At 42.8% G+C, this 27391-nt stretch overlaps 1 protein-coding gene across 1 annotated transcript in view; it reads left to right on the plus strand.

The window, feature by feature from the left end:
• LOC147889244 (cilia- and flagella-associated protein 73-like) overlaps positions 1–27391 on the plus strand; it is a 41171-nt gene that overhangs the window by 12895 nt on the left and 885 nt on the right. The gene's annotated exons all lie outside the window — the stretch shown is intronic.

The raw sequence follows: 27391 nt of genomic DNA on the forward strand, positions 1-27391 counted from the left end.
ACTGAAACTCAATATGAAGACCTATGTATAAATGGATGCTCAAGTGTGTGTTGCATATACAAGAGCATATTTTTATACTATGGTCTACGCACACCATTAGGCCCTGATGACATAGGATGTCATAGTAGCTAGTTCCTAGTATGCGTAATGGAGATTATGGTTTTGAATCTTGTGAGGGACATAGAAATTGCACTATTTGTTGTGCTTCAGAGGATGAGTTTGATTCTATCATTTGGATATATGTGCATGCATGGGGTTTATAGTGAAATGTTGAAGTCACACTTTGTAGAATAATTGCATTGAGTTTTTAGGCAATGAAAGACAAGTCTAACATGCACTTGATTTTATGGTGGATACTATAGCCTCAATACCTTTGATAATTTGCAAGTACAAACTACATAGGCATAGGGTTTAATATGTACCAGGCTATCTTGCCCTTAACAAACTCAAGAGTGAAATATTCACCATTTATATTGGACATCAGTTTATCTTTAACCCCTTATTGAAGCTATGATGGTCAAAAATCACAACAAAGGACACAAATGGAAGGTTACATTATTGGAGAGTCATGAAGTGGAAAGCAAGACTCGAGAGTGTCTTCCGTAAGAGGGTTTGAATTAAGTGGAAAGCTCCACTTAACAGTTACAAATGAAAGCGAAACTCTTGGGTTATATATCAAACCCATATATGAGGAAATAAAATACACTAGGCTAATCAAACTCAGACTAGCCTACATAATCATAACATTGTACATGTTCCTATAATTCCTCCTTCAATTGTATGGCTGAATTACTTTGGAAAGATCTTGAGAGTATCTAGTGTACTTCAGTACTATGGTTGCACAAATTCATCGATAAGGACATAGCAACCTATGGGAGTACAAAGAAAAGAAGAAGACATGTTACAATCCCTCTTTCGATAAGGACATAGCAATCTATGGGAGTACAAAGAAAAAAAAAAGTCATTTTAAAATCCCTCTTGACATTGTAAATCTCTCATCCGCAAGCCTTCTCGAAGGTGTAAAAATGTATTGGTCTGAAAAGACTTTTGGTGAAGATATTTGCCATGTCTTCAGATGGACAATAAAATGAGGTCAATGAAGCCATCCTCAACATAATCCAAATGTAGCAATGATGCTTTTTAATGTGCCTCGTGTGAGCATGAAAGACAAGATTGTTTGGAATGGCGATGCAACTCTTACTGTCATACACTATGCGAGAGTGGCGATACCACCATCTAGTGAATGCTGCAGATCATGCATTAACTTCCTTAACCACATGAATTTCATAGTAGCTTAATTTTCTGCCTTATATTTTGCTTCTTTGGACGAAAGCGAGACTCTGGCTTGCTTCTGACTAACCCATGAATGCAAGCTGAACACAATGATAAACAATAGCTAAAAGTGGAGCGTTTGTCATCAATGTCCCTTGACCAATCAGAGCCTATGTACCCATGAAGGTCAATGTCACAATCTCGAGCATAATGCAAACCAAAGGTGTGAGTACCATGAACATATTTGAGAACCCTTTTGGCTGCTTTCCAATGTGGGACTGTGGGACAATGCATAAACTGACTCAGCAATCCTGTATCATAGGCAATGTGGGGCCTCGTAGAGCACACAAAACTACCAGCTGTTTATAAAGAGTGCCATCAAACTTTTTAATTGTGTCATGCTTATCGAGGCTTGGCGTTTCTCAAGTGGAGTAGCTATACGTTTTCTGTTTTAAGTTTTCCATCTTGGATTTCTTCAAGAGACTCTTCACATATTTTTTCTATGACATGTGTATTTGTCAAAACTCATTGCCCGAACAAAAGTTCAATAAACGCAAATCTGTCATATCAAGCATGCTTGACAGCATAGATTGCACTTCAGCAATTTTCCGATCACTATTACCAGTGAATATGATATCATCCACATAGAGAACTAGGATGATCAAATCTGATTTTTCTTGTATAGACATAAAGATAAGGCTCAATGTGTATAAACAAAACTCTTGGATAGCAAAAACTGATGTATCTTGTGATACCATGCCCGCGATGCTTGTTTGAGCCTATAAAGTGCTTTATTAAGCATGCATACCTTGTGCCCTTGTAAGACATGTTAAGACACAACATGTCAGACATGCTTCAGACACGAGTGTCTCAAGTGTCTTAAAGATAAGACACGTAAGACACGTCATTGTAATAATAGATATTTAATTAATATATTTATAAGTATACAATCGTTCAGCTTGCTAGCATAGCTAGCTGCTAGATTCTAGAAGTACAATAAGCTACACTTAAACAATGCAACAAGTAACAATGCACTTGTACAATGTACTCAAGACTTAAAAAGTTAAAAGATTATATACCAGTCTGTCAATCACATGTGACATAAATGAAATATGCATCTCAATACATATAATTGAAAGGAAACTTTCGACTCTCAAGAGTCAAATCTCTCAAGATTCATCCTAATTTGAATCTGCAAGGTCACTACCACTGCTGGATCCGAAGTCACCATCAATGATAGCATGGTTAAGTCAAACTCGATGTTTGTTGTTACACCCCACCCACCACAGGAAACAACAGTGTCTCAAGGTGTCTTAAGGTAAGACACATGTCTTAAGCGTCTTCAGTGTCTTATCGTAAGACACGAGTGTCTTAGCAACCATGCCATGTCCACTAACCTCAAGTCCTTGGGTTTGCTGCAGATAGGCCTTCCCCTTGAGGTCCTCATTCAAAAAAGCAGTTTGAACATCCATTTGGTAAACCAACCACCCATAACATGCAGCTAAAGAAATGACACAACAAATGTTGGTCATTTTGGCTATGGAGCAAAAGTTTGCTCATAATCACTTCCCTCTGTGCTTAGCCCTTGGCAACAAGACAAGCTTTGTATTTCTCCACAATGCCATTTGAATGATAATCTTATAGATCCATTTATTGCCCACAAGCTTCTTTCCAATGGGAGGATCAACCAAATCCCAAGTGGCGTTATTTTCAATGGACTTACCATGGCTTTCTACCATAAGAGATGACCCCATGCATCCTCATATGTTTGAGGCTGAATTTAAGCATCCATAACATTGATCATCAAGGGATAATTGACCTCAGCATGAGCTTGCCTTGTGGTTTCCCTTGTCCTCCCTAAAGAAGGTTGACCTTATGCATCATGAATTGTCAACCTAGCCCATCTTGGCAACGGTTTACTGGCAGTACTACTTGCTCTTTGTATATCCTACGATGTTGATATACAATGGGCTGTCCATCCCCAAGAGCTGGCTGCATATTTGAAACATGTGAGGCAGGAGAACCTACAGCTCATTAGAAGCATTTGAGGTGGGAGGCGATTCTTCAAACACACTTGAGATAGGAGGTTCTACTTCGTGATGTTCCAATGCATTAGGCTCAAACTGAATCACGTTCTTAAGAGTATCATCATCAAGTGGCATCCCAAGGATCTTATCATGCTCTCATTCTCTATGAATGCAACATCTCTGCTAATGATGAGTTTTTTAGTAGGAGGCTCACAAGTGTGGGAGCCTGAAGGCAGGAACCTTGCTGAAGGACGACCCTGATTCAAATGCTCTTGGGAATTGACTTCCACGATTGGAGGATTGTGCCCTTGCGAGAAGGAGGGTGACTCAGGTTCAATCAGGTGCGTTCAGAGTTCTAGTCTACTAAAAATTGAGTTTGGTTGACTTTGCTGTGTGAAATAACAGCAGAGATGTCAACCTCTACAGCCTCTTCAGCCCCTGCTCTCCCTTCCTCCTCCCTCAGTTTTCTCTCATTCACTATCCCTAACTTCGGAGAGTCTGAGAAACTAGACGGGACCAACTACCCGATCTGGAATGTGAAAATCCGGAACCATTTAGTGGCTCGGAAGTTGTGGAAGCTGACAACGGGAGTGGAGGCGAAGCCAGAGGACATGGTGGACAGGCAAGGGAAGATAGTCATGGCAGTAGACAGAGAGGAGCTCGAAGCTTGGGAAGACAGAGATGCCCATGCCCTGGCATTAATCATAGGGACTACGGCAGACTATGTTCTTCCACATATCTAGATGGCCGAGACGTCAATAGAGGCGTGGGTCACTCTGAAGGATCTATACGAGACGGACAACACCGCTCGGATTTTGCTTCTTCAGCATCAACTCTACAATCTTGCTATGGAAGAAGGAGATACGATACATAGCCACTTGACGAAGGTCAAGGTGGTGAGGGATCAACTGGCAGTTAGTCAGAAGACAGACTCATGCCATTTGGCCTTGATGGTACTGAGGAGACTACCTCGGAGTTTCAAGAGCTTTGTTACAGCTAGACAGAGGACCAAACCACTGTGACAGCTAGACAGAGGACCAAACCTCTTACGTTTGAGGCGTTGGGTCCATTACTGCTATATAGGAGGAAGCTCGGGAGAAGCTCTACAACGATGACAAAGACGACAAGGCACTGCTTGCGAAGGATTAGGCTGGCAAAGGAAAGGGCAAGCCTAACGGTGGCAAGTCCAAGAAGGACGACTCTGACGACGAGGAGACTTCGAAGAGGAAGCAGAAGAAGTGCTTCTACTGTGATACGCCAAGACATTTTGCAAAGGACTGCAGAAAGAAAAAGGCGGATCGGAAAAACAAAAAGGAGTCCGACTCAGATTCAAAGGGAGAGGCCAAAGCAAATGAGGTAATCAAAGAGTTGCTCCTAGTGACATCACCGAGTGTTATCGAGGTCAGATATGTTGACCAAGAAATCATAGTGAGGATGTCTAACATAGAGATGTGGGTCGACGAGGAGTCAGATGCCTTTGTGAAGGTGAAGGACAGCATGGAGCGCTTGGTACCTTCCAGGTGCGTGGCTGTTGACACTACCACGAGGGTGGATTCCATGGAGGGCCCTGGGGTCTCATGGTCAAATGGATGCTGTACTTTTTTTTTTTCCCAAGAGAAGTACTTCATTAAGTATGAATAAAAACCACAGAGCAAGCTCAAGTGCAGGAGTACATCATGTCAAGCATGAGAAAAAACAGCTCAGAATGAGCAAACAACAATACCAGGTGGTGGCTGAAAATGCCACCTCATCCCTGAAGGAGAGTCAGAGAAGAAAGGAGAACCCTTCCAGACTCTGAGAAAAGCAACCCTCCTACCAGTAGCAGAGTCCTAGAGGTTCCCTGTATGTTCGCCCAAATGGCCATCAAAGTGGGCAGATGGATGCTATACTTTAGAAGGGGACAGTACAGGATTACACAAGCTCTTGGTGGGTGCCTCAATGAGGTACAGGGTTTGCTTTCAGAGCAAACACAGAAGTAGTACCACAGTCTGGTATGTACTTGATATTTTGCATTTGAGCCTTTATAGCATGCTATGGAGAGACTCTGCTCTTCATTTTTCATAGGAGATACGAGATTGGAAGGAATTGGCCTTCTTCGAAGGCAGAAGGAGAAATATTGGTGCTTCTTCAAATCTCGGACGCAAATTGCTAGAAGGTGATGGACAAAGAGTACCAAAGTCAGAAGAGTACCTGCTTGAGAACTCAGCGAGAGTTCATGGTCCAGCTTATCTCGAAATATTCATTGGTTGCAGACCTTGCCAAAGGAAGGACGGGTTGAAACAAACCCTCAGAGCATGGTGCCTGGAAGACTCCAAGTTGTTCACTCATCATGAGGGGACAACTGGAAGATCGTGATGGTTGGATTGCTCAAGTTCGAAGGCAGGAACGTGACTGAAGGAGGTGGTGCCAAGTGGTGCTACCAAAGATGAACCTGTGTACCAGGATGGTGTGCGGAAGTAGAACCAGACATGGTGGAGCAAAAGCCACTGGATGAAAAGCCAGGAAAAGATTTCAACATCGAAACGTTCCAGAGGCCTACGACCTGGGAGAAATTGGAGCATCGTCATCGACAAGTTGGCATTGGGCCGAGATGTGTCGGTCAGAGGGGGTGTTGGAAAGGTCACCTCCCCATCTGTAAGCCCCCATATGAGGAGAGCATGGGGGAGGGAGACCTACGGCATGTGCCCAATAGACTCATGGTGAAGAGGGGGCTGCCACATGGGCAGCACCTCACAGGGAAAGGGCTAAAGGGGCTGTCCACATGGGCTGCCATGTGGGCAGCACAGCAGCCTGGCAGAGGCGCCTCAAGGACTGTGCATACTGGCTGGAACAGGCCCCTTACAGAGGCGCACAGGAGGGCGGACTGAGGCGACATGTGGCGCAGCCAAGGCGCACACATGTGGGCAGTTCAGGGTGCCAGAAAGGGGCGCAGCAGAGGCGGGTGTACCAGCAGCAGGGTCGGCCATCCTGGTTGAGCTGGTTGGGCTGGTTGGAGCCAGCCAACCAAGCCTTATATAGGCAGACAGAAGGGGCTGGGACCCTGCCTTGGAAGGACGGCTAAAGCCCTTGGAGTGTGGGCCAAAGGCTCTGGAAACGAGGGCCCTAAAAGGGGCTGCCTACAGCAAGTATTTCCACAGACCAGGGTCGGCCCAAACACAGACCCTGAAGTCGTCCGGTTTGGGTCGGCTATTTTGAGTAGGGCTTTGCCCTATAAAAGGGGCCCCTAGGGGCCTCCATGATCATCACTTGGAGCAGCCCTCAGGACAGCAGACAGGAGCAGCAAAGGGGGAGCCTTAGGCCTACATTCAGGAGGACAAGGTGACCTAGGAGAAGCTGCAGACTGAGCTGGAGTGGCTACCCACCTAGGCTGGCTTCCGTACAGCAAGGTGGAAAGGATTTAGACAGAGAGTCTACATATGCTCAAGGTGGAGCACGCGGGCTCAAAGATCTAGAAGTGTCAAGCTTGTAGTAGAAGGACCTTTTGGTATTGTATCCAGTCCTAGTTTCTGGACGGACGGAAATATAAAGTGTTGCTTCTATATTTGTCTCTGAGCATTGTCTACTTACTGGCTTGCACATCTATGCACATAAGTTAAGAAGTTTGTGATTCCACACCCCACATCACACTATGTGAGCTCCTCGGCATTACTATCACTCTTCCGCTGTGCGTACCCTCTGTTGGGTCATTTCTAATAGTAACTAAACTTGGGCTTGTACCCATAAAATGCCTGAAATGGAATAATATTGACCAATGCTTTTGTGAGACATCTATTTTTGATATATGGGCCTATGGTAAAAGCCTCTCCCTAAAATAACATGGACAACTTTCTAGGCTTGTGCGTACACTTGGTCATCTCCATAAGTGATTTGTTTCTCTCTCTGCAACCCCATTTTGTGGTGCTATGTAAGGCACTTACATTTGATGCATAATCCCATGCTCCTTCAAATATGCCATGAAATGGTTAGACATATACTCCCCTCCTCTATCACTTTTAAGTATTTTAATTTTAGAACGCGGTTCAATTCTCAACCAAAGCCTAGAATTCACGAAACATTGAAACATCTAAAAGTTTTCTTTCATGAGGACGTCCCATATCATGAAAGACCCATGTGAATTGGCTGAATTCATCAACGAAAGTGGCCAAATATTGTGCACCGCAACGTTTGGTAGTATTCATCGGTCCAGAACATCAATATGCACAAGCTATAACCTCTCTATCACTCTCATTGAGCCATCTTTTGAAAAAGGATCATCCGATGCAACTTGCCAATAACACACCTTCATAAAATTATGAATTGGACTGCTGTAATTTTGGAATATTATGATTCAATAAGTAAGCCAAACTTCTGGAAGGACATCAGTAAAATGAGCATGCCAAAGAGCACTTTGGGATGTATTCGACACAGGCATAGGATGCTGTAAAAATGGTTTTGAATCAAGCTTATAAAGACCCCTAGCATATGTGCCTGGCAACCACTGTATACCCTTTCTCGGTATCTTTAATTCTGCATTGATCATCTTGAAATCCAACGACATGTGCTAATCATGAGAAATAGATAGAAAAATATAATATTTTCTCAAGTCTAGAACATACCATACATCATGGATATATTGAACCGTGCCATTGGCCAAAAGAGTATGAACATTTCCCATCTCCTTGATGTCTTGTGAAGAATCATTGGCACATGTAACCTATCTACCATAACAGGTTTGATGCTATCAAACCACTCCTTGCAAGGGGTGCATTGGTCTTCTAGACCTCTGAGTTGTTTATGCATCCATGCTGAGACATGAGCCTCTGAGTCATGTTTGGGACGTAAAGCCATGTGAGTGCTCAGTCCGACCTCTGAACCATGCTCGGACTTCAGCCTCCGAGTTAGCATGAGAACCATGTCTAGTTCAGACATTGCACAGTTTAGTAGTCCTGTCACTGTCATGTTCTGTCCTTGGTTCCATTCCAGTAGTCTCTCACCTTGCCTTCATGGGGGGATGTTAGAATATGAAGCCAAGTTGAGTCAGTTTGGTGTGTTCTAGTGTGTTCTAGTGTGAGTTCTAGTCTACTGTGTCCTATGGATGCCAAGTGTCATATTGGGAGTTATCCCATATGCATAGGTGTTCATATGTGTGGTGTGCTCTTATATAAGAGTTGTACTTGTCTAGTGTCAAATCAATCAAGTATCAAGGTACAAACTCTTTGGTCTACATGTGAATACTCTCATTTTTGTTCATTGCTCTAGTCATTTCATTTGAGTATCACTTCCTCTCTCCCTAGCCTACCCTCCCTCTCTCCCTCTCTCCACCATGTGCCTTCAGCACCACTATCTGAAAATCAAGTACCATGAGCTGAAAATGAGGCATCACGTGTAGAAGTTGCATCTACAGATTGTGCCTGCAAATTCCCCCTGGGAGAGATCTCCCCTATTGTGGCAAAAAAAAAATCCTTGTCCTCCTAAACAAAATGGGGTTCAGAATTAGCATTCTCAATGGGAGATGCAACACAATTATCACTAGAAGTGCCTTGTCTCTGCAGTTGCTGGCTCACCATGATTAGAGGCATGAAAAAAATTGGAGGCCCTTTTCTCTTTCTCTAATAAACCCACCAGCTCATCAAATGAATTATCAATGCAATAACAAATACTCCATATGAAGGAGCCAAACTTTCGAGAGTAAGTACACCATTTTTTTGTCCTATGCTTTGATGCATTGTGATGGTCTATTCATCATGCATTTTAATCTCTTAAGCTGATTGGTCAAAGCAATGACCGTTGCCTCATTCTTAACATGATACATATTTGTCAATTTGTTCTAGTTGTCCTTGGATGGCAAGATTGCATGATTTATATTCTTCATAATGTGTCTCTTCACTGACAATGCAATCAAATACAAAGGTCAGGATTTTTTATGCTTGAATTTCTTTTGGTCCTCTATGAGGGGGAGAGGGGGAGGGGGTGAATATATAGATGAGCTGACTGGTTACCATGCTGGCAACAATTGAAGCAAGAGGCCTTACTTCATCCCCTGAAACAATGTCCCACAAGGAATAGTTAGAGCAAATCCAACTTGTCACCCTTTAAAGCTATTTGGTATATGCACTAAACCCAAACGAATGAAGAAATGTCTTGCACTACAAATGCACAAACTTGAATACACTTTGCTTCGTTGCTAAGACTGTCTACAAATAATTACTCCAAATTTCCGACATGCATTTGTGGTGCACGTTACAAATGCATGTTGGCGAGATGCAATCCCCAGTGCACAAATGCATTAGATTGGCTCAAATCTAAAGGGAACAGCTCCAGCTGAGGGGACAACCAAGTCAGGGCTCATAATTGAAAGGAGCACCACGAACAGTAGGCAGCAGCAAAAACAAACTGGAAACAAGGGGAAAATCTCCAGAAAGTAGTGCTTGCTGCTCACAGACTGTTTGGAACTGATTTTGCCTCTGCCTCGAGCAAAAATTGCCATGATATGACTCTATCTCTATTTGGAGCAAAAAGGAGCTGAAAAACAAATTGTACACAGCCATCAACTTCCATGAACTAATTAATTTCGTTTCTGTCTAGAGCAAAAATGATCTGGAAAATGGACTGTAAACAGCCATAAACAGTCATGAACTGATTTTGTTTTTGTTTGGAACAAATCAAGATCGATTTCTTAAGTGACATGAACACAAAGCAGCCACAAAATCACATACTGGAAATGCCTCTGTCTGAGCAGATCATGTGCACGACTTCGGGCAGAAATGGTCACAAATGAATGCACAAAAAAAATGACCTTGAGCTAGACAAGGTAGGTGTGTGAAACATGTTAGGAAATGGAGTCAAGATGAGTCAATTTGGTGTGTTCTAGTGTGAGTTCTAGTCTAGTGTGTCCTATGGATGCCACGTGTCACATTGGGAGTTATCGTGTGTGTGTGCCTCTGTACTTGTCTAGTATCAAATCAATCAAGTATCAAGCCTACAAGCTCTTTGGTCCACATGTGAGTACTTTCATTTTGTTCATTGCTCTTGCTATTTCATTTCCATTTCATTATGTCTCTCTTTGAGTATTAGTATCTCTCTCCCTAGCCTACCCTCTCTCTCTCCCTCTCCACTATGCACCTTCATGTGGTATCAGAGCCTCCTTTCCTACCTTTCCCTTCTCCATGCTGAATCTAGAGGACGAGGGAAGCCCGCAAATGGAAGCCATCCTCTCCTCCATGATTGAGCTCCTTTCCACCCCTTTCTCCCCATCTTGTTCTCTTCTCCTACCTTAGCCTCACCTTCGGAAGCTATGGAGCTTGGTTTGCTGCCCACAAAGAAGCAACTTGGTCATCATTCTTGTGGGCATTAGTGGGTGTCTTCATAGAGGAAAAAGACAGCCCGTTTTTTGCTCAAAAACAGCTCGTTTTTGCTGTTTTGGGGGCGTTTTTGTGAAGGAAATAGTTGCTTATTGTTGTGGAGATTGTTTCTACTACTGGTCGCCTTAAAAATGACCTCATTTAAAGCCCGTTTTGGAAGAAACGGCCTACTTGAAGAGAGCTGCTGCTACATTGACCATTGGCGTCATTATGTGTGCCATTGCTGCTCATTGATTCTTCTCCTCCACATGAGCTGAGCTATCCTCATTTTGCCCACAAATTGTTGCTCCATCTCTCGCATGATGACATCTCTATCCTCTGTCTCTTCTGCCTTCAATTCCAGCCCTCAGTTTCATCTCTTTTTCCGCTCCTAAAGAGCTGAAGACTGAAGTGGCCATTTTTCGAGGTACAAATGAGTTCTCTCTCTTCAAACTCATTGCTCGTGGAGAAGTTCAAGGGGGAAGGATTCCCTATTTGGTAAACTAAGGTTCAGTTGCTCCTCATGAAAGAAAATGTATGGGATGCTATTGAGGATGACGCTCCCACAACAGATCCTCAACAACTCAAGACATGGAAGCAGCACAACTCAAAGGCTATTGCTATCATCGGACTTTGCCTCGATCACATCGACTTCAAATTAATGGCTAAGGCAATATGGGCACGTCTCGAGAATCTTTTTGGTAACAAAATCACAAACTCCAAGGTTTTTTTGAAGTTGCAATATTATAAATTCCAAATGGATGATAGTGATACTTTGAGTGCACATTTAGCAAAAATGCAATCTCTTGTGCAACAACTTTCAAGCCTAAAGTATTTCCTAGACGACGAGGACAAAATGGCTGTCCTCATGAAGTGTATGGAAGAAGTCAGTCGTTTTGAGCATACTCTTGAAATACTTAGGCTTGCCATGACTACCTTTGATGATATGGTAACTCTTCTTCTCGAAAAAGATTGCCTGAACAAAGAATCTCCGATCTCTTCTTCAGATACTATAGAGGCTCTTGCCTCCACCACCATCCTGGAACTCACATGCGAGGCGTGATAAATAGACCAATCAAAGCCAATACATCATGTACTGTTTTGATTGGTCTATTTATCAGGCCTGGCATGTGAGTTCCAGGATGTTGGTGCGTTGGTCTCCTAGACCTCTAAGTTGGTCATGCATCCATGCATGATGAGCCTCTGAGCCATGCTAGGTGAGCCTCTGAGTCTATACCATGCTCACTAGCCTCTGAGCCATGCTCACTTGCCTTTGAGTTAGCTTGGGAGCCATGTCTAGTTCTAGACCGTCATTGCACAGTTTGATGACCGTCATTGTCATGTTCTTGGTTTCATTCCAGTAGTCACTCACCTTTCCTCCATTGGGGGGTGTTAGGAAATGGAGTCAAGATGAGTCAATTTGGTGTGTTCTAGTGTGAGTTCTAGTGTAGTGTGTCCATGGATGCCACGTGTCACATTGGGAGTTATCCTATGTATGTGTGTGTGCTCTATATAAGAGTTGTACTTGTCTAGTGTCAAATCAATCAAGTATCAAGCCTACAAGCTCTTCAGTCTACATGTGAGTACTTTCATTTGTTCATTGCTCTTGCTATTTCATTTCCATTTCATTATGTCTCTCTTTTAAGTATTATTATCTCTCTCCCTAGCCTACCCTCTCTCTCTCCCTCTCCACCATGCACCTTCAAAACGAGCGATCAAACGGTCAGGGCAAACAGCAAACCGATGCTCTAATACCAATTGTTTGACAGTGACGAAGTGGAAAGCAAGACACGAGAGTGTATTGCACAAGAGAGTTTGACTCAACTGGAAAGCTCTAACTTTCACAACATTCAACCAAAATCACCACATCAATAAGAAATTTAAGATCAACTGTGAATTGAAAATTGGAGAACTTCATGGAATGCACAAGGTGCAAACTCAAAGCATTGGGTATCTAAGAACGAGTGATCTGCATTAAATGTTAACCTTGTGTCGACAAGGCTCGAAAGCATACTCAAGTGCAGTCAACATGAGATCATTGTGTATGTGGAGTAGAGGCAAAGATTCGCTTGCAATATCTTGAGCCTGAAAGCAATTTTGAGGGATCTACTAATTTAGATATAGCCAAAATACTCTCTAGAAAAGATCTAGACATACTTGCAAAATCATGGTATAGGGAGTGAGAGAAATATGCTCACTCTGAAACTAGTGGAAAGGATGATAAATGATCTACATTTCCACTTATGCTTAATGGAGCATCCATCTCACATCAAGACCTCGGATATTTCCTTTTGAGAGAGAAATGGTAAACATCCTTGACACATGCTTTTTCTAGAGATAGAAAATCCTTGATGCATGCTTTGTGTAGAGATAGAAAATCCTTGATACATGCTTTGTCTAGAGATAGAAAGATAAAATCCTTAACACATGATTTGTATACAGATAGACGATCCTTGATACATGAATTGTGTAGAGATCGAAACTCAAGAACATGTAGAAATATCTCTTAGTGGAAGAAGCTTCTTCTTTGGCGCTTAGTGTTTAGTCCACGTTCATGTGCTTATCCTTGTGGTCTTTCCTTAACACTACCAACGTGTAATAGCATGCTTTGTGTAGAGATGGGAAAACATACGAGCAAGCCTGAAAATCACCTGGGGACATAAAAAATGTGAGATACTTCTTTCTTACTGTACTATTTTTGCAAACAGGCAGCAAACAGTGGATTGCAACTATCCCTACACGAGGATGTGTGGAGGAAAAATGGGGGAAACAAGCCCTAGATGTTGCCATGGCAACCTATTCATCTAGAACAACCAATAAAGTTGCAGAAAGTGTTCTTATCAGCCTTCATAAGGTCTGCACAACCCTCATTGAAAAGGTAGAGAATCTCAAAGCCACAAATGTGGCTTTATTGGCTGAGAAAACACTTGTCAATAAAGTACTGAATGAAATGAAGAAACACGGTAGCAAGATACAAGAAGAGTGGAGGAAGGAGAAATCCAGAAAGGAAGAATGGGAGAAAGACAAATTGGAGTGGACAGTCACCAACACCAGCCTCCAAGGTAAAGTGCACTCACTAGAGACTAAACTATAGCAGATAAAAGACATGAATGGGATCCCAGTAGAGACATGTAAGGCAATGGAAGAGCTCAAAACAGACCCTCAGAAAAGGTATTGCAGCCATGCAGGCCACAATGCAAGGGAAGCACACTAAGTTGAAACAACAAGTCAGCGTAGGTGAAGCCAAAATGCTAGAATGGAAGGACGTGGTCAAGAAGGGTACGTCTGCCCCCAAAAAAGAGATCATCTCAGATGCCCTTGAGGAGGACAAGAGACGGGACAGCAAATCCTTGAATGTACTATTAGAGGTTTCCCTATGGGGGACACTCCCATGGTAGACACCCACATACTCTTCACTAAAATGGGGGTCAACCTAACTTGCAAGAAAGCCTGGAGGGTGGGTAAAGCAGAGGTGCCAAGCAGGCCACCGATACTAAGATTCCGAACCAAGGAGGACAGATCCACACTGATGACCATGAGGGCAGCTCTAAAGGCACTAGGACTTTTTTGGATGATGATCTCGCCCTCCTACAGCAGGAACATTGCAAGGAGGGAATGGTGAAAGTGATGGCAACAAGACAGAAAGGGAAATGGGCTGCATATAGAGATGGAAGAGTGATCATTTGAGAAACGGCAAAAAGAGCAGAAAAAGACGAAGGTGAATTGTGACGGTGTCGGGCCCACGGGATGAGCGCACACAGTGGACTGAAAATGGCAGTATGGAACTATAATGGCACCCTCTGGTCCGATCCAGGTGGTTTCTTGGAGACCTACATTGACAGGGACATAATTTTCTACACGGAAACACATGAGAGTCCGGAGCGAGGACCGCCCACAGTGATCGGATATACATGGGAATCAGTTCACAGAAGAGAGTTGAGAAGAGATAGTGGAGTCCGAGGCTCTGGTGGAGTGACTGTTGTGACGCCAAAAATTGATATTTTTTATTTGGCATTGGTATTATTTTTCTCTATGTTTGATAAGAGTTTGAGTATCAAGTGATAGCCTAGCGGCTCTCACTTATTTCTATTTTCTAAGATATTCTATGGGATTGAGAGGATGAGTGGAATGAATCATTGTAAATACCATAGGTATGAATTATAAATACCTTGGTATGGGGTGAGAGTTATTTATGTATGGGATATTATGGGGGTTTTAGAAAATAGGAAGAGTGAGTCATATAAAGAGGTGGGCTCATGTCCATGTGTTCCAATAATATAAGAGAGGCCACATGCCCAGCGTGTGGAAGGCATGTGGAGGAGTGTGGAGTCAAGAGGAATCCTTCTAGAATTCCTATGTGGAATAAGGAGGATGTGGACATTTGGAAAAGAGAGGGTCCCTATGGGGGCTCCATGTGGGGAGACTCTTGACTTTCTTAATATTTTAAGTCTTGAGCATCTTTTGATGGGACACATGGTAAGAGTAGCCAAAAAGGACATGAATGGTGACATACGGGCTTATGTGATTGATGGGAAAAAGAATCTACAGGCAGCAATTGTAAATGGGTGAAGGAGGGTGATAAAATCTCTATAAAAGGAGTCCTCCTCTCCCTTGTTCATCATCTCTTCCACCATTAGGCCTCATATTGCTGTAGCTCTAGTCTCCTCAAACCTCTTCCATGAGTCTTCTCTCCCTCTTGTAGATATTCTCTTATGTAGACTCTTGAGTCCATCTCTCTCTAGTTCATTCTCTCTCTATGAGTACTCTTGGAGCTTCCGCTCTCTCTTGTACATATGAAACCTCTTCTTCTCCCTTATATTTGTAGTACTTTGAGTTGCATTGGAGTGGAGTCTCACTCTATTGGTAATGAAGGTCACTTCAGGTTCTCTCTCTTGAGTGTCTCTTTCCTTTTTCCATTGTTTTCTCTTCCAAAGTGCTCAAAAGTGTTGTCTATTTGGCCTGGTTTATCTATTTCCCAAGTCACAAAGGGAGCTCTTCCTTCCCTCCTAGGCGACCTCTATGGAACTTAGATCGTTGATGAAGTCTAATCATGGAGGTAGTATTCTCCCAAGTCGGCACCAGTAGAAAGAGTAGGTGTTTTTTATGACAGTTTGACCCCCTATCAGTATTTTGCTCATAACTTTTTGCTTGATGGTCCGATTTGAACAAAACTTATATCAGCGCGAAGCTCTCTTTAAGAAGCATCATCCTATGTCTTCAGTTATTGTATTAGATGTTAAACCAAAAATCTATGACTCTGTGTGTGACTATTTCTTTTTCAGACAGTTTTTACCTACGCCTAGTAAACTGTCTATATCTTTTCGATCGCTTCTCTGTTTCTTACGAAACTTATATTAGAGCGAAGCCCATTTCAAGGCGCATCTCGATATGGTTTGAATATTTGATATCATGTCTCTACTGAAAGTTATAGGCCTCTGTGTCTAATAACAGTTTGCAGAGTGTTTTGAGCTAATTGTAAAGGTATCTATGAAGGAGGTGCAATGTTTCCCCGGAACCTACCCATCTGACCCAATCAGCCCCTTTAAACTCCTCGATATATATCAATTCATGTCATGTTGAGCCGCAAGATCTTCTTTCAACAACGTATCGTTCTTCTCTTTGGCGCAGACCGGCTTGCTGAGATTATGGCCTCCGTTGATCCTTTTCTTCTCCCTATGCTTGAGTACAACAGCACTTGAAACGTTACCATCTTCAGTCTCATATAAGGGAGGATAGTATGGTGTGGTCTCTTGGTATAAAAGTTTATTTTTAATTTCCTTTTCCAGTAATGAATATCTCTATCACTCAGTTCGAAAGCAGTAGGAAGTGAAGAGGTGCGTGAAGTTTATTACTCCCAACTTCATGTCACATCTTTTGGTGGAGACGCTGGGTACGTTTGGTATTGGATCCATCCCACCTTAAACGATCTCGAGTGTAATGGATTGCATGTTGTGCCTAGTATGGGCATGTGTTTTCTGATGAGATAAAGAAGATGCCTGGAAGAACTTCGTTAGAAGAGATTGCAACCCACCGTTTAAGATAACTAGAAGATTGTGAAGGTGATGCTCAAGCTATTCGCACGGTCATCATGATCATATCCTTTATGTTTGCACTCTTGAATATGTTGGTGAATCGACAATGCCGGCAGCAGGCACAATGATAGATTGGAGATTGTTTCATGCACTGCCAGCTTGGTGTGAAGAAGAGTTGAGTCTTTCGATAGTTTTTGACTATAACAGTAGAGTGGTGATTCTCAATGCTTTCAACTTCTTTTGTTATGCAAATGATGAAGAGTACAATATCTTGAAGCTGTTATGTGTACTTCCAATTGTGACAAGGGTGATTCTTAAATGCATGTATACACAATGTTTTCATGGTGTTGGTTGGTCACTTATTTTTGAAGATTTTGTTGAGGATCACATTGTGAAGGTTTTCAACAAGTGGTTATGCTTAATAAGTTGGTCTTGGTATACTAAGGCTCTGTGGAATCTTGTTTGGATCTTGTTTGGGATATTATTTGGATCTTGGTGTTTCCTTTTTGTGTTTCATCATGGTGAAGATTCGAGTGTTTTGAGGAACCCAAGGGGAAGACCCGGAGTCTTATCTTTAGGATTTTGTTCGAGGATGCCGGCTTTCTGGATGGTCCATGAAGGATCAAGCGGGGATTTTGCCTGATTTTCTTAAAGGTGTAGCCTTGAGTTGGCATAAGGCCTTGCCGGACTCTACCAAGGAGGATTGGGACCAAGTTGTGGCTACAATGAAGCAGAGATTTGGGGTAGTGGAGTCGCCAAATGCTTCAATGTTGCAGAGTTGGACCGGTTCTATCAAGGAGAGGATGAGATGGTCTCTGTGTTGGCAATCCGATATGAAACTTTATGGACAAAGTATGAAAGCGCAACTTTACGAGCTATGGAATCTGCATCATCAGCCCCTCAAGTCTCGTAGGAATGAAGCACTTAAAGATGAGAAAATTTGTTATGTCTTTAGAGCCTCGTCTTCGCTCAAAAGTAATGAGTAAAGATCCAACAACATATATGGAGGCACTTCGTATTGCAACCAAGAAAGAAGCTTCTCTAAAGATTGAATCCTCTTTTGTATCTTCAACAGCTTCAACTTCTGAGGTAGAGGTAATGGGCACTCCTCAGGTACCAAAGTCCTCTAAGTTAGATCATAATATCTCCCAATTGATGGCAGGGTTTGCTGATTTGAAATTGCATTTAGTTAATGCACGACAACCTAGAGCACCAAAGAGTAAAGATAAGCCTCGAGATAAAAGTGGGGTCACTTGCTATGAATGTAATGAAAAAGATCACTATCGCCCCGAGTGTCCTAGATTGAGAAAGAAAGAAGAAAAACAAGTATCCTTGCTAGAAGCTTCTTCAGGGGATGAGGAAAGAGAGGTAATGATGGCTAAATGAGGGCGTGGGTAAAGCAAAAGAAGAAGAAGAAAGCAAGGAAGAAGTAGATGAGGAACATCAGAAAGAGGAACACCGTAGTAAGAAAAAGAAGGTATCTAGAAGGAGAATTAGCCAATCAAACTTTCCTTTAGGACAAGGCATTGGAAGCTATGACTTGTTGTGTGACCTTAAAGAAAAGAAAGCTCATATCACCTTTGGTCAATTATTTGATTTGTCTCCAAAACTACGGGAGAAATGGGAAAAGCTAGCAAGCACAAGAGTGTCAAAGAAGAAAAAGAAGAAAAGTGTCATTATTGTTGTTTAAAAGGTAGATATAGATGTTGGTGATGATGTACCTGTGGTTGATGTGATCGTTGATGGTCAAGTGATTTCTAATGTGTACATTGATGGAGGTGCATCGATTAATGTCATGAGTGAGAGGACCATGATAGATGCTGATTTAAAATACTCTAGTACTACCTCTCCTTATCGCATCAAATTGACTAACAACACTAGGGTTAATACCTTGGGAGTTGTGAAGAATCTAGAAGTGGATGTATGTGGAATTTCTGTGCCGACTACTTTTCAGGTGATCCCTATGAAGCCAGATGCACGTGCCTATCCATTGATTTTGGGAAGGCCTTGGCTACGCAAGGTGAAGGCTGTTCAAAAGTGGGATACTAAAGAATTGATTTTGCAGGGAAATGATAAGAAGGTGCGCTACAACATCAGAAGTCGCAAAAAGGAAGTTGTCAAGGAGGAGTCTTCAACATCAGAGAGTTCGAGCTTTGACTTAACCGATGAAGAAGAATTGATAGGATGTAGCTCCGAGGAGTCCAGCTCAGAGGATGAGGTGGAAGGAGTGGCCTTTGGTCTTTGCCTTGGTGCTAATCGGGAGTCAGGAGGGAACAAGGTGGTGGTACAAGAAGATCCTGTAGAGACACTTCATGTGGAGGATGTTGAGCACACTAAACAACGCCAACGCAATGAAGAGCTTCTTGGTGATTCTCTATCAGGTAGTGAGAAGCTCCAGTAGTTGGATATGTTAGATGATTTTCCATATCTCTTTGCAACAAGCTATTCACAGGTTCAACCAGTCTCTCTTGTGAAGCACAAGATTGAGTTAAAGCCAAAAAGCAAGCCAGTTGTGCAACGCTTAAGGCGATTGGAGGTGATCCAAGCTAAGGCACTAAAGAAAGAGGTAACACAACTAATTGAGGCGGGATTCATCTTTCTTGTTTATGATTCAGAATGGATATCTTTTGTAGTTGTCATACCAAAGAAAGGAAATAAGTGGCGGGTTTATGTGGACTTTCGTCCTTTGAATGCATGCATTAAGAGGGATCATTTTCCTTTGCCATTCCAAGATGAAATACTAGACCAAGTAGCAGGGCATGAGATGTATTCTGTATGTGATGGGTATTCTGGGTACTTTCAAATTCGTATTCGGGAGGAAGATCAAAAGAAAACATCATTTGTCACACCTTGGGGAGTTTTTGCTTACAGAGTGATGGCTTTTGGGTTGACCAATGCACCAGCTACATTTCAAAGGTTCATGAGTCAAGTGCTCGAGCCTTACTTGGGAAAGTTCATAAGGGTGTTTTTGGATTATTTTTGCATTTATTCTCAGTGCATAGATCACATGGTGAAGTTAAAGATGGCCTTAGCTAGGATTGATGAAGCAAAAGGGTGTCTAAATCCTAACAAGTGTCATTTGGCTCAAACAAAAGTAGTCTTGTTGGGGTATATTGTGTCTGAAGAAGGCCTGCAAGTGAATCCTAACAAGATTCAAGCAATCATAGCATTACCAAGTCCTAAGAGTGTCACTGGTGTTCGCAGAATTCAAGGAAAGAGTAAGTATTATCAACGCTTTTGTGATGATTTCACAGAGATAGTGCATCCCATGAACTTGTTGACAAGAAAATGAGTTTCTTTCCAATGGGGTGTGGAGCAACAAGAGTCTTTTCAGCAACTTAAGAAGGCCATGAGTAAGGGCTCAATATTGAAGCCCCTGATTGGTCTCAAGACTTTTATGTAAATCCAAGTGTATCTTTGCATTCAGTTGGTGATGTATTGCTACAAAAAGGGAAGGCAGGTAGAATGCAACCCATCTATTATGTCAGCCGATAGCTTATAGAGGTGGAAACAAGGTATGAAGAAATGGAGCAGCAAGCCCTCTATTTGGTATTTTCAGTCAGAAAGTTTCGCTCCTATTTATTACCTCGGCCATTTTTCTTCCTTACCTCTCAGTCTGTATTAGCATATCTAGTTCGCAAGCCTAATCCTGGGGGGAGATTTGCAAAATGGTTGTCAAAGCTTCAAGAGTTCTCTTTCTCTTTTGTCACTGAAAATACCACTAGATCCACTATGGCAGATTTGCTCACAGGACGGCAGGATCTAAGAGGAGAAAAGAAATATAAGGAGGACATTAATGATGAAAGGGAGACACCACCAACAGCTTTTGTCTTGTATCTTGATGGGGCTTTTAGTCCTTCACGCCAACAAGGAGCCGAGGGGATAGTCTTGATGAATTCTGAAGGTCAAGAGGTGTGGGCAAGAGGACAAGAGCATCCAGGTATCACAACTAACAATGCAGCTCAGTATAATGCTTTGATTCTTGGTTTGAAGGGTTGTCTTAAAAGTCAAGTTAAAGAATTGGAAGTAAGAGGAGTTTCTCAACTTACTATAAAGCAAATACAAGGGCATTATAAGACAAGAAGTCCTCATTTGAAGGAGCTTAATCAAAAGGCTATGGCACTATGTAGTCAATTTGATTTTTGCAAGTTTGTTCATATTTAAAAAAAAAGAAAATCAAAGGGCAGATAAGTTGGCTACTCAAGCCATTATAGTACAAGACCGAGGGGTGGTTTCTTTGGTAGACACTGGATGGCCAGAACTGCAAGATGTTCAGCAATATGTGAAAGAAGCCATGTTTCCTCGAGGGTTAACTCCACAACAGAAGCAGAGATTGGTACTTTTGGCCACGCCTCCATAAGGATGTATATGAATGTCACCAATGGAACCTATCAACTTGAAAATGTTAACGGCATGGTGATACCCGGACAAACTAATGAGTATCGCCTTAAATTCTTCTATGCTCGACCACCTTGAGGGCCAACAGACCCTCTCTGTCACTACAAAGGATCTACTGGGGGCGGAAATATGTGACGCCAAAAATTGATATTTTTTATTTGGCATTGGTACTGTTTTTCTCTATGTTTGATAAGAGTTTGAGTATCAGGTGATAGCCTAGTGGCTCTCACTTATTTCTATTTTCTAAGATATTGTATGGGATTGAGAGGATGAGTGGAATGGATCATTGTAAATACCATGTGTATGAATGATAAATACCTTGGTATGGGGTGAGAGTTATTTGTTATGGGATATTATGGGGTTTTTAGAAAATAGGAAGAGTGAGTCATATAAAGAGGTGCGCTCATGTTTATGTGTTTCAATAATATAAAAGAGGCGACATGCCAAGCGTGTGGAAGGCATGTGGAGGAGTGTGGAGTCAAGAGGAATTCTAGAAGAATTCCTATGTGGAATAAGGAGGATGTGAACATTTGGAAAAGAGAGGGTCCCTATGGGCTCCATGTGGGGAGACTCTTGACTTTCTCAATATTTTCAAAGTCTTAAGCATCTTTTGATGGGACATATGGCAAGAGTAGCCAAAAAGGACATGGATGGTGACATACGGGCTTATGTGATTGATGGGGAAAGGAATCTAGAAGCAGTAATTGTAAATGGGTGAAGGAGGGTGAAAAAATCTCTATAAAAGGAGCCCTCCTCTCCTTTGTTCATTATCTCTTCCACCATTAGGCCTCATGTTGCTGTAGCTCTAGTCTCCTCAAATCTCTTCTATGAGCCTTCTCTCCTTCTTGTAGATATTCTCTTATGTAGACTCTTGAGTCTATCTATCTCTAGTTCATTCTCTCTCTATGAGTACTCTTGGAGCTTCTGCTCCCTCTTGTACGTATGAAACCTCTTCTTCTCCCTTGTGTTCATAGTATTTTGAGTTGCATTAGAGTGGAGTCTCACTCTATTGGTAATGAAGGTCACTTCAGGTTCTCTCTCATGAGTGTCTCTTCCCTTTTTCCATTGTTTTCTCTTTCAAAGTGCTCAAAAGTGTTGTCTCTTCGGTCGCTCATTGCGCATACATGGTTTATCTATGTTCCAAGTCACAAAGGGAGCTCTTCCTTCCCTCCTAGGCGACCTCTATGGGACTTAGATCGTTGATGAAGTCTAATCATGGAGATAGTATTCTCCCAAGTCAGCACTAGTAGAAGGAGTAGGTGTTTTTCATGATAGTTTGACCCCCTGTGAGTATTTTGCTCATAACTTTTCACTCGATGGTCCGATTTGAACGAAACTTATATCAGCGCGAAGATCTCTTCAAAGAGCATCATCCTATGTCTTCAGTTATTGTATTAGATGTTAAACCAAAAATCTATGACACTGTGTGTGACTGTTTCTTTTTCAAACTATTTTTACCCCCGCCCAATAAACTGCCCATATCTTTCCAACCGCTTCTCTGTTTCTTACGAAACTTATATCAGAGCGAAGCCCATTTCAAGGCGCATCTCGATATGGTTTGAATATTTGATATCATGTCTCTACTGAAAGTTATAGGCCTCTGTGTCTAATGACAATTTGCAAAGTGTTTTGAGCTAATTGTAAAGATATCTATGGAGGTGCAATGTTTCCGCGGAACCTACCCATCTGACCCAATCAGCCCCTTCAAACTTCTCAATATATATCAATTCATGTCATGTTGAACCACAAGATATACTTTGAACAACGTATCGCTCTTCTCTTTGGTGCAGACCAGCTTGTTGAGATTATGGCCTCCGCTGATCCTTTCCTTCTCCCTATGCTCGAGTATAAAATCACTTGGGATGTTGCCATCTTCATTCTCATATAAGAAAGGAAAGTATAGTGTGGTCTCTTGGTATAAAAGCTTCTTTTTAATGCCCCTTTCCTAGTGATGAATATCTCTATCACTCAGTTCGAAAGCAGCAGGAAGTGAAGAGGTGCGTGAAGTTTATTACCCCCAACTTCATGTCACACTATCCTTTTCATATCATAATTGAGACCACTCATATCTATGGTTCGGAGAGAGGAGCATGCACGACACATGTGGATATGAGTTCAGCTCCCAGATGCTTGGCCTATCTTCATTGCAGTGTGCTACTTTCATCTAGACACATCATCGAGGTCACTACTGATGGACATAGCCCATATCAAACGATCCATGTTGACATCATGGAGTTTTCCAGACAGGAAGACACCCTCCTACTGGGGGACTTCAATGCATGGACAAGAAATAGATAGGTGGGCCTACTTGACTTCTCAAATGATGACAGAGACCCACACATAGTCCCGGAACTAGATGCAGCTGAGCTTGGGATAATGGCCTTCACAGATGGCCATCTTCTAGAAGACTCACTTGTTTCCCACATGGTGGTGGATCTAGTACAATGGACTATCTACTAGGCCCACTAGACTTTGTCTCACGGATACACGACTTCACCATACCCCCCCCCCACTCGGAGCTGACCACTCATACTTGGCCCTCTATATCTCCACCACCATGCCAACCACAGGGAGAGCTCCCCCCACACACTCAGATCCACTTTGACCTTGCCCTTGACCTAGTGTACATTAGCCATCTAGCTAGGGATCTCTCGCTTAGAGATGACATAGACCTCACCAGTGCCTCTGACACCCTTGTCTCAGTGGTACACAGGACGTTGCTATCAGATCTTTTCCCACCTTATTATTTATAATGGTCTTCCTCCTCACGTGGTTTTACCTGCTTCCCACATGGAGGGGGCTCTAGCGTTGTTAATTACATCATGGGATCCCCTGTCTTCGCCTCTCGTATCACTGATTTTACTATCGCACCCTCTCCTCCCGGAGCTTATCATACATACCTCTTCTTTAGTATCTTTACACCCCATCTCTCAGTACCTCCCACTCCACATATCACTCACACCACTTATCATGACATAGATTTTGACCGCAGCCTCTCGTCTATACATTCAGCTCGCCTTTACATACTTCTCACATATATTGACTTCATACCCTTACTAGGGGATCGTGCTGTTGTGGTCACCCGCTCACTACACGAGACTACCCTTCACACTTTCCCTCACACTACTCGCTCCACTCGTCCACCACCATTTGGAACCGTCCCTTGTAATAGCTGATACGATGATGAATACAAGGCCCTAAACCTGTTTAGTCACAACTCTAAGGACTTTTGGAGGGGATTTCTAGAGGGGCGGTCCCCTTCACCACTCATTGACACTCAAAGTCTAGCATAACTATGCACGCACGCTTTATGATATCCCAAATCAGCCATCTCCTAACCTCTCACACATACCTCGCCCCACATCCTGCACACTCTTCACTAGGGGGGGTGAAGGATGCCGTGATGAAACTTCATAATGGCCGAGCGAAAGATCATGAGGGCCTATGCGCTGAATTCATTGCATATGGGATTAATCACCTAGCCCCGATCTTAGCAAAGCTGTTTGTGCTGTTTGTCTGGGATTCACACGCACCTGGACTGTTAACACTATTTCACCCATTCACATGGTAGGGGATCCCATGAGCCTGGAAAACTACAGAACCATTATGTTTAGACATGTCTTGTCCAGGATATATGCATCCATGCTTGATTATGAGGTCAGTTGATTCGCAGAGATGCAGTGACTTAGAGCAGATGGATAGGATGGTGGATTCCGACGTGATCATGGGACCATGGACCACATTCTCACACTTAGGTGTATCATTGAGGAGGCGAGGGAACGGAAACAAAGGCTTTATTGTTGCTTTGTGTATTTTCACAAAGCATTTGATACGGTTTCGAGAGCCCGCCTCATCAGGCGTCTACAGGACTTGAGTTATGACCAGGAGATCATTTGGGTTGTCATGGCACTTTACGAGAGGGTCTCAGGCAAAATTCAGATAGGGTCTGAATGGACAGATGAGATCACGAATACTATGGGGTCAAACCTTATCACCAACCCTATTTGGCCTCTACATCGATGAGCTTGAGACAGTTATGCAGACACTGGGAGAGATGGATGCTCTCTCAGTGGCACTTTGATTCAGATCTTATTATACGTAGATCACGTGGTGCTCCTGTCTTCCTCAGCAGAGGGTCTTGAGAGACACCTAGATGCACAATAGTCCTTTTGTGATTACCATGATTTTTGGTAAAACCAAGGTCATGATCTTCAACACATTCCGAGCCGCTGTGCACCGAGAGCAGTTCACTTTTGACAGGTGGTTGGTTGAGATTGTTTCGTCATACACATACCTAGGGGGTCTCTTCTCTAGACCTATCTTTACTATGAGACCAGTGATGCAGGCCCGAGCAGAGGATACACTTCATTGGCCAGACTAGAGAGGCAGTGCTTCCAGCTCACATTTTCAGGACCCGCAGACCAAGCTTTTTGACTCCTTGGTCCGCCCAACGGGGATGTATGGAAACCCTAGTTGGAGACCGGGTTTGTTAGATATAGAGTGGGCTCGGATGGAGTGCCTACAGGTTCTTATGCTATCACGGATGATTCCCAGTAAGCCGTCCAGTTCTTCACCAGATCATTCAAGCTAAGTTTGGGTCATCTCCAGTGCAGCATTTCACGTTATCACCTACCTATATTGGGTCAGGGGGTACAGAGATTGCACTTCTGGATGCAGCAAATTACCGTGGCTAGCATTGTCCTCCTCTATGGCACTATCAACAACAGGTGATCAAAGATGCTGGTTTGCATGCACAAAGAGATGGTTTGAGTGATTGGGACTCCACATGGATAGACTCCCCCCCTTCTAGCATAGCATTGATGCGCCTTTTTTCCCTCTCCTATCTCATGAGGTCAACTAGGTCATTCGTGGTTGTGATCGGGCGAGCTTCTAGTGAAGCTTAGCTTCTACAGGGGTCATTGTTTACATATCACAGTAGAGGCTTTTATCGACCCACCAGGATATATGCAGATCCACCTACCCCACACACTGAGGATCTCTATTAGGCAGTTTTAGGTCTCTTTACATAGACTTCGCATAGAGAGTGGCAGGGCTGAGAGTGAGGTGCATATGCACATTATGTGACATACATGAGATTGAGTCAGAGGAGCATTTCATTTTCAAATGTCTAGTATACTATGAGATTTGAGGACGCTTCTATTGCCTCTTCAGAGACAGTTTTGGGATATTGCCTCGCTTTCTCTCCTTTCCAGATTAGAGATGCTTGCCGCTCATTCACGAGGCAGTCAAACACCGCGAGCGTCTACTCTAATCACGGAGACAGGAGCAAACCTCCTTGATAGACTCTCCTCAGTTTTTCGATCATTGAGTTCTTCCAGCTAGACCATGCGAACTGCCACACCATGAGGCCCCATCGCGATCGTGACACAGAGCTAGTGATGCGACAGCTCAGACAAAGGTTTGATGCACACATTACACTTGGGGATATTCCTTCCCTGTTCAGAGTTGGGGCTCCACCGATAGGAGTCATTGCAGCCCTTATCAAGCGTAGAGCTATGACCTAGAGACGACACAGGACCACGTCGCAAGCAACCGCCAACACTCTATCTTTGACTTCATGCCCTCACTACCTCATCCCCCTCGACGCTCTGATGATGAGGATGTTAGTGTTGTGTAGATGATCATCATTCTAACATGACTATGTAGCACTCAACACTTATCATTTGCATTGTGCATTGGAGTGGATGCTCATTAGTAGCTTCACCCACACTGCTTGTTTGTATCAGGATTTTTCACAGTCTCATAGACCCATCGGTCTTTCGAAGACTTTAATAAACTTTCTTTTACTCTCTCTCTCTCTCTCTCTCTCTCTCCCTGTCTCTCGCTCTCTCTCTCTATCCTTAACTGCAAATCTCATTTTACTTTCACAATCCTTCTCTCCCACTTCCGATCTCCACTTGCAACCCTTGAAGTCCTAGATTAAACTTGTCAACCCTTACCCCTTTTGATCCATGCAGGAGACAAGCTCTCCACTCCTTAGCCCTATCCCCTTTCTAAACCTTATAACATTTTCCTAAAATGTATGACTCAATTCCTACCCTTAAAATCCAAAAGGAGGTGAAAACTTCCATTGACCTTCATAAATCTTCACCAGGTAAATGCGAGAAATGCTTTTAACTCCTGAGACTACATCTCCAATATCTTATATTGTAACAATATTATTAATGTGATGAGATTTGTTACTGTCTTTACAAAGCTTCAATATATATCAGCACTAAAAGTTTGATATTTACTTTGGCAACAAAAAACTGGATTCTGATATAGATTCCCTTCAACAATGTTCGCAAGGCCTTAATTCCGTGTTTTAATAAGGATTTAAGGA

Source organism: Dipteris shenzhenensis, chromosome 20 (genome assembly GCF_047967505.1).
Source record: "Dipteris shenzhenensis isolate YYH24624 ecotype China chromosome 20, Dip_SZ_1.0, whole genome shotgun sequence".
Lineage (NCBI taxonomy): Eukaryota > Viridiplantae > Streptophyta > Polypodiopsida > Gleicheniales > Dipteridaceae > Dipteris > Dipteris shenzhenensis.